The following is a 12,263-nucleotide window of genomic DNA, read 5'->3' as shown; positions in this document are numbered from 1 at the left end:
GGCACTGGTAGTTGGCTGACATTTAAGATGATAGGCTGTATTGTCTTGTAAAAGTTATCTCTTATTGTCGTATATTTGGAACAATAAAAGAGAAAATGAATTTCATCTTCCGTTTTATTACAATCACAGACCGGGCAGAGCCTATTATTTCTGGGCGTATTGTTATATCTGCCTAGTTCGATCATTAACTTATGATTACTTATACGTAATTTAGCTAATGTTCTCCTACCAGAAACTCTCCTAGTTAACTCTAGATAATTGGAGGTAGCATATTCGTTCTTAAAAGATCTATAAAATTCTAGTTTTTGAGAATGCTGTAGAGTATGCTGCCAATACGAAATATATTTCTGTTTCATTGACTGCAGAAACATTGTCACTTTTGCGGTGTCTACTAAATCAGGATTAAAATTACCAAAATTAAAATATTCGGATATCTTCATAAGATTAGAGTAAAAACTATTTTTACCAGCGGTGTGAAGTTCTAATGAAATTAAAAAAGACTGTCTAACAAAAGAATCCGGTTGCTTTTCTTGGAGATATATCAAATAGTTGAGGATTCTTTGATTAATGGTGATAAGGAGAGGAAATCGACCAAGCTCAGCTCTACATGCAACATTAGAAGCCTTATTACTTACTTCAAGATAGCGTTTACAAAACTGTAGATGTGTTCTTTCAATTTGTGAACCATCCCAGGCCTTAAAATCAGATTTTACATAACCACCCCAAATTTCACTATTATAGAGCAGAATTGGAGATATCATTGCATCAAAGATTTTACAGGCAAGAGAAGGTTTCAATCTACTAAAATTTGTGTGTCGTCTCAAACTAAAAAGTGCATGAAGTCCTTTCTCTTTTAGGTGATCAAGTGAGATTTTAAAATTTCCTGTAGAAGATATTTTGGTTCCTAAATAAGTATAATCTTGTACAACATCAATTGTTTGACTTCCTATGTAAAAAACATGTTCAGTACATGTTTTCGCACGTTTTTGAAAAACCATTATCTTGGTTTTTTGGGATTTACGCTCAACATCCACGTGTTGCAGTGTGTGTCTAATGTGTTAAGACAGTTTTGCAAACCTGTTTTGGAACGTGATAAAATAATTAAATCGTTGGCATATAGTAGAGCGTTTAATTTTGTACCGTTTGGTAGGACAAAAGGATCAGACAGAATATTTTCAAATGAGAACGGTAAATCGTTAATATAAAGGTCGAAAAGTAGTGGACTTAAAACGCAACCTTGTCGTACACCTCTCATATATTGAAAGGGTCGTGTCTGATACTGATCAATTTTTATCGAACAAGAAGACTTAGAATAAAAGCTTTTAATTAAATTGTAGAAGGATCCTCCTAAATTAATTTAGAAAATAGCACAAAGTAAATACGTGCGCTGATTGGTTAAAAATTGTGTTTCTATAACTCGATGGAGACACAGACAGTTGTCGTAGACACGGCAATCAATATTCACGGCGCTAAAATAAGCAATGCAAAAATAGCAACAAATAATTGTGCCAAATTTTAATGTCACAGCTGACAAAAACCAGGTTAAGACTAAACAAATATTTGCACATTTTAAAACAAGCGAGTAAGATGTTTACAGAGCCCGCTACACATTCAAAAATAGTCTGTGAAAGAAATTATCGAAGCGGCTGACCTTTCAAAGAAGTATATGAATTGGCGCAACTTCACTCCATTCTAGGCTTTGCAGCACTTCAGAACTATTCACAGCTCCTCAACTGGACAAGATATTCGTCCAGAATGCCGAGTCAAACTTCTTTTAACAGAAAAATAATTCACTTTCACCTCCAAGGTTCGAGTCGCTCGATCGTCGGTCGTCAAACCATTCGGTTAGTTCGATGAAGCGAAATAAAACCACAATTCTTGACTCCTTCCAGTGCTGGACTTCAGTTAAACCATCGACTTAGTTATTTCTCATAATTACGTTAACTTTGGGGCCTGTTTTCTTTGTTTGTTTGGCCAAACAACGGTGAATTTTAGCCTTGAAGCAAATGTTGAACAGTTGATTTATTTCTGTTCATCGACTCCCGTACTATGATTGGTTGATTACTGTTCATGACGTTAAACCGCGAGGTGAAGAGAATCTACGTTTTGATGTTAAATAAAGCGCTAAATATTACTTTGATGTGCATTATTTTCTTTGTGCTGTTTTCTAAAAGAAATAGAAAACATGTTTTCCGTGTTTCTATCGAGTTATAGAAACACTCGTGAAAGTTTGGGAGAACTCGAAAAAGCTGTGGAAACACTCGTCTATCGACTCGTGTTCCCACAGCATTTCTCGTTCTCCCAAACTTCCACTCGGTTTTCTATAACTCGATAGAAACACGGAACATGTTTTCTATTTCTTAATTGCAATAACTTAGTTAAAAGCCCATTATGCCAGACTGAGTCTAAAGCTTTTCTAAAATCGACAAAGCAAGCATAAATTTTGCCATTATGATTATGGACGTACTTGTCTATCAAAGTTCGGAGTGTGAAAACATGGTCTGCTGTTCGATTGTTAGGCATGAAGCCGATCTGTGAGTTGTGTAATATATGATTGGTGTTGAAATACTCAAGAAGCCTTTGATTTAAAATAGAACAAAACAGTTTACCCAGACAACTCGAAACGCAGATACCACGGTAATTTGACGGATCACTTCTTCCACCCGATTTATAAATTGGCGTTATGAGACCACCACACCATGTTTGAGGCATGGAACCTGAATTTAGAACTCCATTGAAAAGTTTGTAATATACGGGCATAAGGTCGTTGATACTTGCTTTAATCATTTCATTTTTAATTTTATCTGAATAAGAAGATTTGTTGTTCTTTAACTTTTTGGCAGCTTTTCGTATTTCAATTTCGGTAATCAAGTGATCTAATGGCCGAAATTGTTTTTTCCGGACTTCTTCTTCTTGAATTTCATTACAGATTTTCTCTTGAATGGGATTAAGTCGATCATTGGAGTGAAGAGATTCAAAATATCGCAGCCAATTTCCTTCTGACACTAAAGGAGTATCTTCTTTTTTAATAGTGTCATCCATTGATTTTAAACATTTCCAAAAATTAGCCGCATCTGAATTGTTAACAGCTTCCTCCAAGTTATGAAGCTTGCTATTACAATAGTCGTTCTTTTTAGATTTAAGTAAACTTTTGTATTGCATTAGAACGACGTGGTAATTTTCACGTAAAATTGAGTTCAGGGGGTCTCTGTGTTTTTGGTTTGCCAATTTCTTCAACTCATCTACATTCCCGATCAAACCATTTTTTGTTTGATGATGACTGTATACGCTTACGCTGTTTTGTGGTTTTAATCTTTAAACATTGTCTTGCAGTTGTGTTAAAAATATTTTCTACTTTATCAAGGGAAGTGTTAACATCGTTAATATGTGCTCTTTCGTCTATGTAATCTTGTATGAGAGTTTGGATAACTGGAGAGCGTAAAGCATCTTTGAATTTCTGTGTAGAATCACTTTCCCAAACAAACTGTTTTGATATGCGCATTAAAGAGTTGATGTTATTATGCGATCCTTTTGGAATACATGTATCAGAATTGGTCAAATTAATATTTAGCCAAGTCACTATAGGGCTATGATCTGATAATGAAGTGGGCTGTTTTACTATAAAATTTGAAACATTTAAGAATAAATCTTGATCGCACAGTGCGTAATCAATTACACTTATACCATTTCTCCCGTGAAAGGTAGCTCTCCCTAAAGAGTCACCACTGACTCTTCCATTCAATATTCTGAGATCGGCGCTTTTACATATTTCAAGAAGTCTTTTTCCGTGATTGTTCACTTCATTGTCAAAGCTATTTCGCTGAGTTGGATTAAGCGAAAGTTCAGATCGGTCATTTGGAATAACTCTCAACCCTTCTTGACAGATACTATCCGAATATTTCCCTGTTCTTGAATTAAAGTCGCCCATAAGAAGAACCGATCCATGGGAGGAAAAAAGTGCAATGTCCGTTTCAAGTTCTTCAAATAATTCATTATCAAAATATCTCGAGTTGTGCGGAGGAATGTAAAGTCCACATGTATATATATCTTTGTTGGTTTTAGTATAATCTTTGTTGACCTTAAACCATAGAAAATTTGGTGATTTTTTCACAATTGAAATCCAATCATGTAATGCATTTTTGTAAAGTAAAACAATACCACCGGAGTTACGACCACCTTTTCTCGAATTAATAGAATCTTGGATTACTGATCTATATCCTGATATTTCAACATCTGTGCATTTCCAAGTCTCGGAGAGAATTATGAAATCAAAATTATTAATCATATTTAAAAAATCTTTGTTCTGTGATTTGTCCCCAATTGATTTGGAAGAAAGCCCATTTATATTCCAAGCGAGAAAAGACAATTTGCCTGTGTAATGCAAGCAATTGGCCATCATCCGCGAAGATCTATCGATTTTTTGCTAATCCGATTATGGCCATTCTGCTAAATAATTTAAAGCTAAATAAACGATTTAATGAATCTAAAAAAGGATATTAGTTCTCTTGGAACTTCTACAGATGAGTCTTTATTCTGAAGATAAACTGAATTGTTTATTACGGGATTGTTCGGTGATTGTCCATATAAGCGGTTTTCTTGCTGTTGAGCCCGTGGAACCATGGGAATGTAAGGTCCTTGTTGATGGCGAGGCATTTCTGTGGGAAAGCCCTTGACTGCGCTGCTGTATGAGGAATATGTTCCAAGAGGTACTGTTCCCGGGATTGCTCTGTTTTGTTGACGGGGCGAAGACCTTGTTTGGCTGCTAATTAATCGTGCTGGTTTCGTTCTACCACGAATTGCTTCTACTAGATTGGCCGCAAATAAACGAATGTGACGTCTTTGTAAATGTTTATTGTCATATAAGACAGCTGGGCCTTTTGCAAATACGTTTTCATGAGTGACCAGGCGCACATTTGGTAACTTTGAGCATTGAACGCAAATTTTTTCGTTAATGTAAGCAATGTTTTGAGATGAAACATCTGCTCGTGGAAGCAGTGTTGAGTAGATAATATTACTAGAGGGAAATTTAGTTGAGGCTTCTGTAATCATAGAGGTAATTTCAGCTATCAGATCATCCGCTGTGTGTGTCAGTTCTAGATCATTTGTTCCCGTGTGTATGACGATGAGTTGAGGAGAATCAGTAATTTCGTTTTGTATCAAGGCCCGTGCATGCTCAATCTTTGGACAGCGGAAGTATTGCGCAGTATATGAGGGTGGGAACATCTTTTTCGTGTTTAAAAATCTACCGTTGGAGTCACACAGGATGACTGCTGTGTTTGCTGCGTTTGGTGGTGTACCATCACTAGCTGGTCTACGAGGCCGTAATTTGTTGTTGTTGTTTTGCTGTGTTTGTGTTGTTCCATCGCGAGTGTTGTTGTCATCAAGATTGGCTCTTACATGACCTGGAGTAACTGTATTTGACTTGTCATCGGAAACATTTCTTGCGTGACTTTCCGGGAGAGGCGGCGGGAGTGTGTTTCTGCTGTTTAACTCTGGGGTTTCTTCTTGCAACAATGAAAACCGGTTCTCTGTGGGCAGATCTACAAGAAGGAGTTCTTGTTCTGCAGTTGCTGGTTTCGAGAAGTGCTCTTCCTGAGTTGGTTCCCTTGAATTGTGACAGAGTTGTTTGTTGTCGGCGTCAGAAACCGGAGGGGGTGCATCTGCCGATTTCTGCCATAAGGCTTTTATTTGATCTTTAAAAAAGGCGACGTCAGTCTCAAACTGGCGGTGTTTTGCCTGTAAAGCCGCATTTGCCTCTAGTAACTTTGAGTTCTTCTTGTGTAGTGCGATATTTTCTTCTTGAAGTTTCTTCATTTGTGTTGAGTGTTGTTGTAGCAAATCATTTAATGAAGTGACTTGAGTTGACAGATCCGAAGCAAGGTCTGCAAATTGTTTGTTCTGTAATTTTAATGCATTGTCTTGTTGGACCAGTTTGTCCTTTAATTGCTGGATATTACCGTCACTTATCAGCTTGTGCTGAGTGAATTCAGCTTCTAGCTCACCCAGGGTATTTCGTAGAGAGGAAATTTGTTTTAGTCGGCTTGGTGTTAGAGTGGATGACATAAGCTCACTGTGTGGTGTCTGTGGTGTTTCCGTTGTGTTCTGTGCAGAGATTTTAGCAATAGTAGATTTTCCAGATGAAGGAATATCGTCGTCTGGGATAAACTGCACAAAGTTTTTAAAAAATTGTGGTAATGAAGATGGGAAGACTGCATTGTCTGAGATGGTAGGCAATGGCTCAATCGTATTTACGATATTCAAGAGGACAGGAAATTCATTAGCACACCACTCTTCATACATCTTTCCCTGGACCATAATCTGACCAGTCGAGACGAAAACTTTTAGTGCAACCAACTGATCCTCTGAGTCGACAGAAGTGCTATAAAGATGAAGGACAATTTTTTCACATTTAGATGGTGTACTGGAAGCATCTTGTTCTTCCCAAACTGCCTTGTAACCAGTTCCATCATCATTTAGTAATTGATAATATCGATTAGCAAACACAGTGATCCACACTAAAAGTCGACTTTCCGAAGTACAGAACGCGGCGCATCGGGCCCACGGCTGGTACAGATTGATGTCAATGGATTCAAACGGTGCTTGCTTCGATTTCGTAGCTGTGTTATTAAATTTGTCCACCAAATAGCGGTTAGAGTCCGTACACGGTTGCGTAATTACCATGTGCGATGGCTTGGTTTGGCGAGTTTTGTCGCTAAATCGTTCTTCTTGTTCATCGCACTGATTAATTTTACTTTGTTCCTGCATTATTGTTACGTAGCAGTAAACTACTTACCAGAAAAAGGCCAAAAGAAGCCCAAAAAGCACTAGTTTCTACGCTTCAAATGAGACTTGTTAACTGTGTAATTCGAGCTTGTGGAAAGCCTGTGTAAAATCTAACAGTAATGTCAGGTTTCATCTGGAGCGAAGTAAATGGTGCCTTTTGGAGTTTGCAAGGTGATGTATTTTGTGGGACAGAACCTGTTCATGGAGTGAAAAAGATTTGATAAATTATATTGATTTATTGAGTCTTCTGCTACTTAAATCTTAATATCACAGACCTGTCTTTAAATTTAACATTTTTCTTTTATGAAGTGAATGAAAACTTTTCTTTTTTTGAATGCACACACTGCAATTTGACTGAATAAAAAAAATTCAACAAACATCAGCTGGTAGAAAATAATGACAATGCAGCACTTTTGCAAAGAGGCTGCTATGGTATCTGTTTGTATGGACAGCCATAGCTTTCTTAACAGACAAAGATAACTAATAGATGGTCGGTAAACTTTTTATACCATTAATTTGATGAGTTAATGTTACTGGAGTACGATCCTTTGGCAATTTTCTGGTCTTCTTCGCTACCAACGCGGCGAAACGTAATAAATTTTGACGCAAAATGTAATAGTAACCCCAAATGTAATAACTTTTGACGAAAAATGTAATAGACTAAAGTAACGCAAAATGTATTAAATTTGACGCAAAATGTAATACCTTCAGTTTTGTCTTTGCCTTACGGGGCAGTACACATGTGGGCATCTATACTTGGAACCGACAAACGCCACCTATCAATCAAGCTGTACACGTCATAGAACACGTGACTAGTTCCAAAATTTCCATTTTATTGCGATAGCCAACTGCCAAATTTGGCAGGACTATTTCAAGGGGCTTATATTCGGTAGGAGCTTATATACGGAGGGCTTATCATAGGAAGGAACCACAGCTTAAGTGCGCTTATCTCTAACGATGAAGAATCGAAAATCAGAAAAAAAAATCGAATTTTTTTTTTTATTTCCCCAAAACATCCCTTTCTATGAACTATTTTCGGAAAAAATATTTAAAAGTTCCAGCGATTGTTTTTACTGTTGAATTTGAGAATTTTGAAAATTCGGTAAAATTGGGGTTTTCGCCTAGCCAAAATGCTCAAATCGTCATGCAACTTTAGGAAGATGGCGAACGCACAAAAAAAATTCCAGACTACTTCAAACTTTGCACACTTCTAGTGATATCCCTTACCAACAAGAGTAAGTAAAAAGTTTTTCGAAATTGTATTTGAAACGATTTTAATCGGCCTTTGTATGAAGATATATTTTGCATGTTTCAATGAGGGCCAAAATGAAGGCTAACTTTGACAGCTCCAAATGACTCCTGGTATATAACGATTTGAAATGAAAACTACACCAGAGGAAAGCTTATTTGTTATATTGTTCACCTGGAAAATTTGGGCGTTGGAAATTGAGTACTGCTTCATTGGTAAAATAAACTGTCATGACCTGTAAGCGTTATGAAAGCGTGCAGAATTTGATGTTTGTTTCAAGCTTCATTATAGAAATACACAGACGAAATAAATAAACATGGAAAAGGAAGTCTAAAGGAGTCAATACTAGACGTACCTCTTCTGTGAAGCTGAAAATGTAAAGAAAAGTCGTTTCAGTTTCATTATTTGTTGTTCACGCCTTGGCCTGTAAGCAGGTCTCGAGTGGACAATGCCGTGAGTGAAATATTAAAACAACAAAAGAAAACTCCGTTCGGCGACTTGCTATTATCTTATATATGATGTTATCTTGCCATGAGTTTCGAAATAGCTAAAAAAATAAACAAGAACTCATCCTTGATGGACTTTTTATGTGATAAGTAATCTCAGGTTTCAGGATTCTACTGACAACAAACTTATAAAGAATGATCAATGCGGCATATGAGTGACCTATGCTGTGACGCTTTGGTTAAAGGTCAGTGATGAATACTTGTCAATTTGACCACTAAAGCCCTTTTTTCCCTTCCTGCTTAGAAAAATCTTGAGTGAAACCTTCGATGAAAACCCATCAGGGAAATGGTTGCACGTTGTTTCCATATTTGGGGGAATACCATTCACAACACGATTGAAAATGTCCGTGTTGAATACAATTTGAGACCAAAAGTAATCAAATTACAGTTTGTCTGACAAACATTGAATGAATACATTACCGGTTTCAGTCAAATCGGTATTCCAGCTTTAGATAAATGCTTTGCTCAGCGGAAAGATCCGAGAAACTCCAAGTATGTAGAATCATAAAATGGCATCGTTTGCGTGTTCCTTTTCGTTACTGCTTGATCAGTGTTCCCCTTGTGGAAAAACTGAGCAATGAGTATCCAAGCCACGTCGAAGCCATTAGTCTAAAAGATTGCTCAAAAGATGTTTTGCGACACCTACAACAACATGGCATCAGTGGTGACGAAGCCATTGGCAGTGAATTAAAGCTGTTGTTAGCTCGAGCAGGTGATCATTTTGTTGTCTCTGTATGGCCCTTTGCGACTAACAATCACATGGCATCGCGCTAAGACCCCAGAGGGGGAGGGGGGGTACTCGGGCTTGTAAATGATGGGGATAAACGAATGGCAGCAAAACTCAGGACCCAAAAAAATCCCTTAGTCTTCAGACATTACCCAAAAAATCCCTGGACCAAATGTAACCCCCCCCCCCCCCAAAAAAAAATATCCCTTGTCAAATTACCCCTAAATTGCCAGGAGGGGCAATAACATTACACAAATAACGCTTGTTTTGTTTATTCATCATACCATAAATACGCTAAGGCCGCGCCATGGCACTTTAGTTCCTTTTTAATACCCAAAAACCGGGACTTTCAAGGAGGCGACGAAAATTTCTCATCTAAAAAAAGATTTCATTCGGAGTTTAGAAATCACCAATATGATGTAGCAATGAATCTGGGAATTGGAACTGTTAACAAGTATCTGTCTTACATAAGGCTACTATTAGTTATTTGCATAATAATTTCTGTCCTGCTTCATCCCATATTATGCTATCAGCTGCTTTTATTCGGGCAACACAGTGGGGCAGTGCAGTAGCTCTTGCGACAACCAATTCAGCAGGCATATCTGCAGTTTGCAAGGCTTAATGCGAGTGCACGGTGGAAGATTTCACCCCGTCCCCATAAACTGAAGTGGAAATACCACTGGAACACACAACAACAACTTTCCGTCCACGACTTTTTAGACTCCGCACAATACTTTTAACAACATGTGACTTTCCAGTCCCAGCCTGGCCAGCAAGCAGAAAATGATGGCCAGCTGCAGCACTTTTCAGTATTTTTTTCGTTTTTATTTTTGTTTCAAAACAAAAACACAACTGATTTTTATTATATTTATATCTTTAAAAAAATATGTTTTTTTCGAATGGCAGTTGTCAAGACCATACACCCCACTATCCCATATAATATTTATTATAGCTACATAAATAGTTGACAGAATAATAAATAAGTGAAAAAAGAAACTAATGTAAACAAACCAATCATAAATAGATAAGTCAATGTAACTGTTGTATAAACACAGGTAGGATATTTTTTTAATCCAATAACATTATGTTTTAATTGACAGGTGAGCATAATCAGTATCACACAACATAGCATGAATTATTGTCATTGACTCCAGAATTAATAAAAAATGTTCCGACAGTCTGTGCCAATGTTTTTCAAACAACTAGAATATAAAAAGGAGTCTGACGAATTACAACTCAGCTGAGGAGACTTTTATGACAGACTCAATTTTACTGAAATGAAATTTCTTTTTCCTCAAAAGTTATCAGACTTATCTTCAAGTCTTCCACTGAACCCATCCTCTGCACCTCACTGATGGTTTTCCTTGTAATCCAGCCCAACTGTTTGTTGTCACTACCAGAAATGAAAACACCAATTACCTTTTCTTTTCCTTGGGATAAATCCCCTTTAATCATTCTCAGGCCAGCAAAGACAGTAAAAATAAATGACCATTAGCTTATTTTCTGTTTACCCCATTTAAGAATACTTTCCGCATGCAAAGCATCCCTTAATTTCCATTATCTGCTTTGTCTAGCATTAACAAAACCTTCAAGAGTTGTCAGGGATAAATGCTTCCTGCTTATGCACCAGCCAATATTAACCCCTGCACCTCTCCCCCCACCCTCCCCGGTTGGGACATAGCGGGGCATATGCCTGGAGCTCACTGCAAAAGTTCTCAAATAGGAGTAAATGACCCCGCTCAAATGCCCTGCTCTTTTTGGGCAAAAATAAATTAGACAGTACTTTAGCAGAAACAATCCACCTGCTTTCAAGCAAACGAGCGAACATCTAGCAAAAACAATTCAAATTAACTTTAAAAATCGTCGTACCATGACCAGGCATCACATATGTCACTGCGTTGAATTGATGATTTGGGTGGGTTGCTTTAGGTGGTGATTTTCCCCCTTTGGAGTGTCTGGGGAAGGCAGCAAAGCTGTCTGAACGAAGAACGGTTGTTTAAGGGCTCAAACGAGTCACCCCATTCTGAAAAAGAAACAACCCCAGCTATTTCAATTCTGAAAACCTCACAGCACTTGTGATTAACGGGTTAAACTAAAGGGAATATTTGAATGTACACATCAATTTCTTACCTGTGAACAAGAAATTACCATTTGCATAAGTTGTAATGTACAGAGGACGACCTAGGAGAAAGGGTGTCTTTGCTTCTGCAGTAAATGTTCTGTACTGTACTGGGACCAATGTCACTAGTACATCTTTTGTTTCCTGTAGAATTTGTTCCAGGTCTTTAGATATGGTCTTGTAACACAACTCATCACTGTGGCGATCTTTAAAGGAGAAAACTGCTACAGGTGCCACCTTTCTCATTCTTTTGCTTTCCTTTGAATTCGAGGCCCATATGGATGTCAGCATAGAAACACTAAAGGTGTCTGCCATATTTGTCAGTCTGTAGTTTCTTACAGCTGATATAGCATTTTTACAAAAAAACCATACACTTCATTTAACTCTGGCAATATGAGCATTCCTCTGGGAAGATGCTTGATCGGAGGACACATGTATGATCTTGAAACTTGTACAACATATATTTTGTCCCATTTGATGTAAAGTTTTGCACCTGCTACATGGATCAGTTAAAGATGTGAAATGAAAGTCTTTGTGTTCACCATCTTTGACACAATCCAAAAAACGGTTATGCTTTTGATGACATTTGATAATGTTGTCTTAATAGTGTCTAAAGTACCCTGTGCTGTGTCATATTTTGTAAATGTGGCATTGACAAAATCTGGATTGAATTGGACCAGATTGCGGCTAAGATCAAAGAAAAAAACTTAAATAAAAAAGAGAATAGAAAAGGTAAAAAAAGTGTGACCAAGCGTTGACAAAATAAAACAAAAAGTAGTACCTACTTTATTATGACAGGACGACATTTAACTATGCCATGAACAAAACTCTTTTATTTAAGGTCTGTTCTCTTATCGTGCTATTTTCTTCCACAATTAA

The 12,263-nt window shown here is 37.3% G+C and overlaps 1 pseudogene; it reads right to left on the bottom strand.

The window, feature by feature from the left end:
* Nucleotides 1-12,263, bottom strand: part of LOC144648488 (uncharacterized) — a 344,754-nt pseudogene that overhangs the window by 160,664 nt on the left and 171,827 nt on the right.

This window comes from Oculina patagonica, chromosome 4 (assembly GCF_052425735.1).
Source record: "Oculina patagonica isolate OP01 chromosome 4, crgOcupat, whole genome shotgun sequence".
Taxonomy (NCBI): Eukaryota; Metazoa; Cnidaria; class Anthozoa; order Scleractinia; family Oculinidae; genus Oculina; species Oculina patagonica.
Note: the sequence above shows the minus strand (reverse complement) of the source record. Positions and strands in the feature narration are given on the sequence as shown.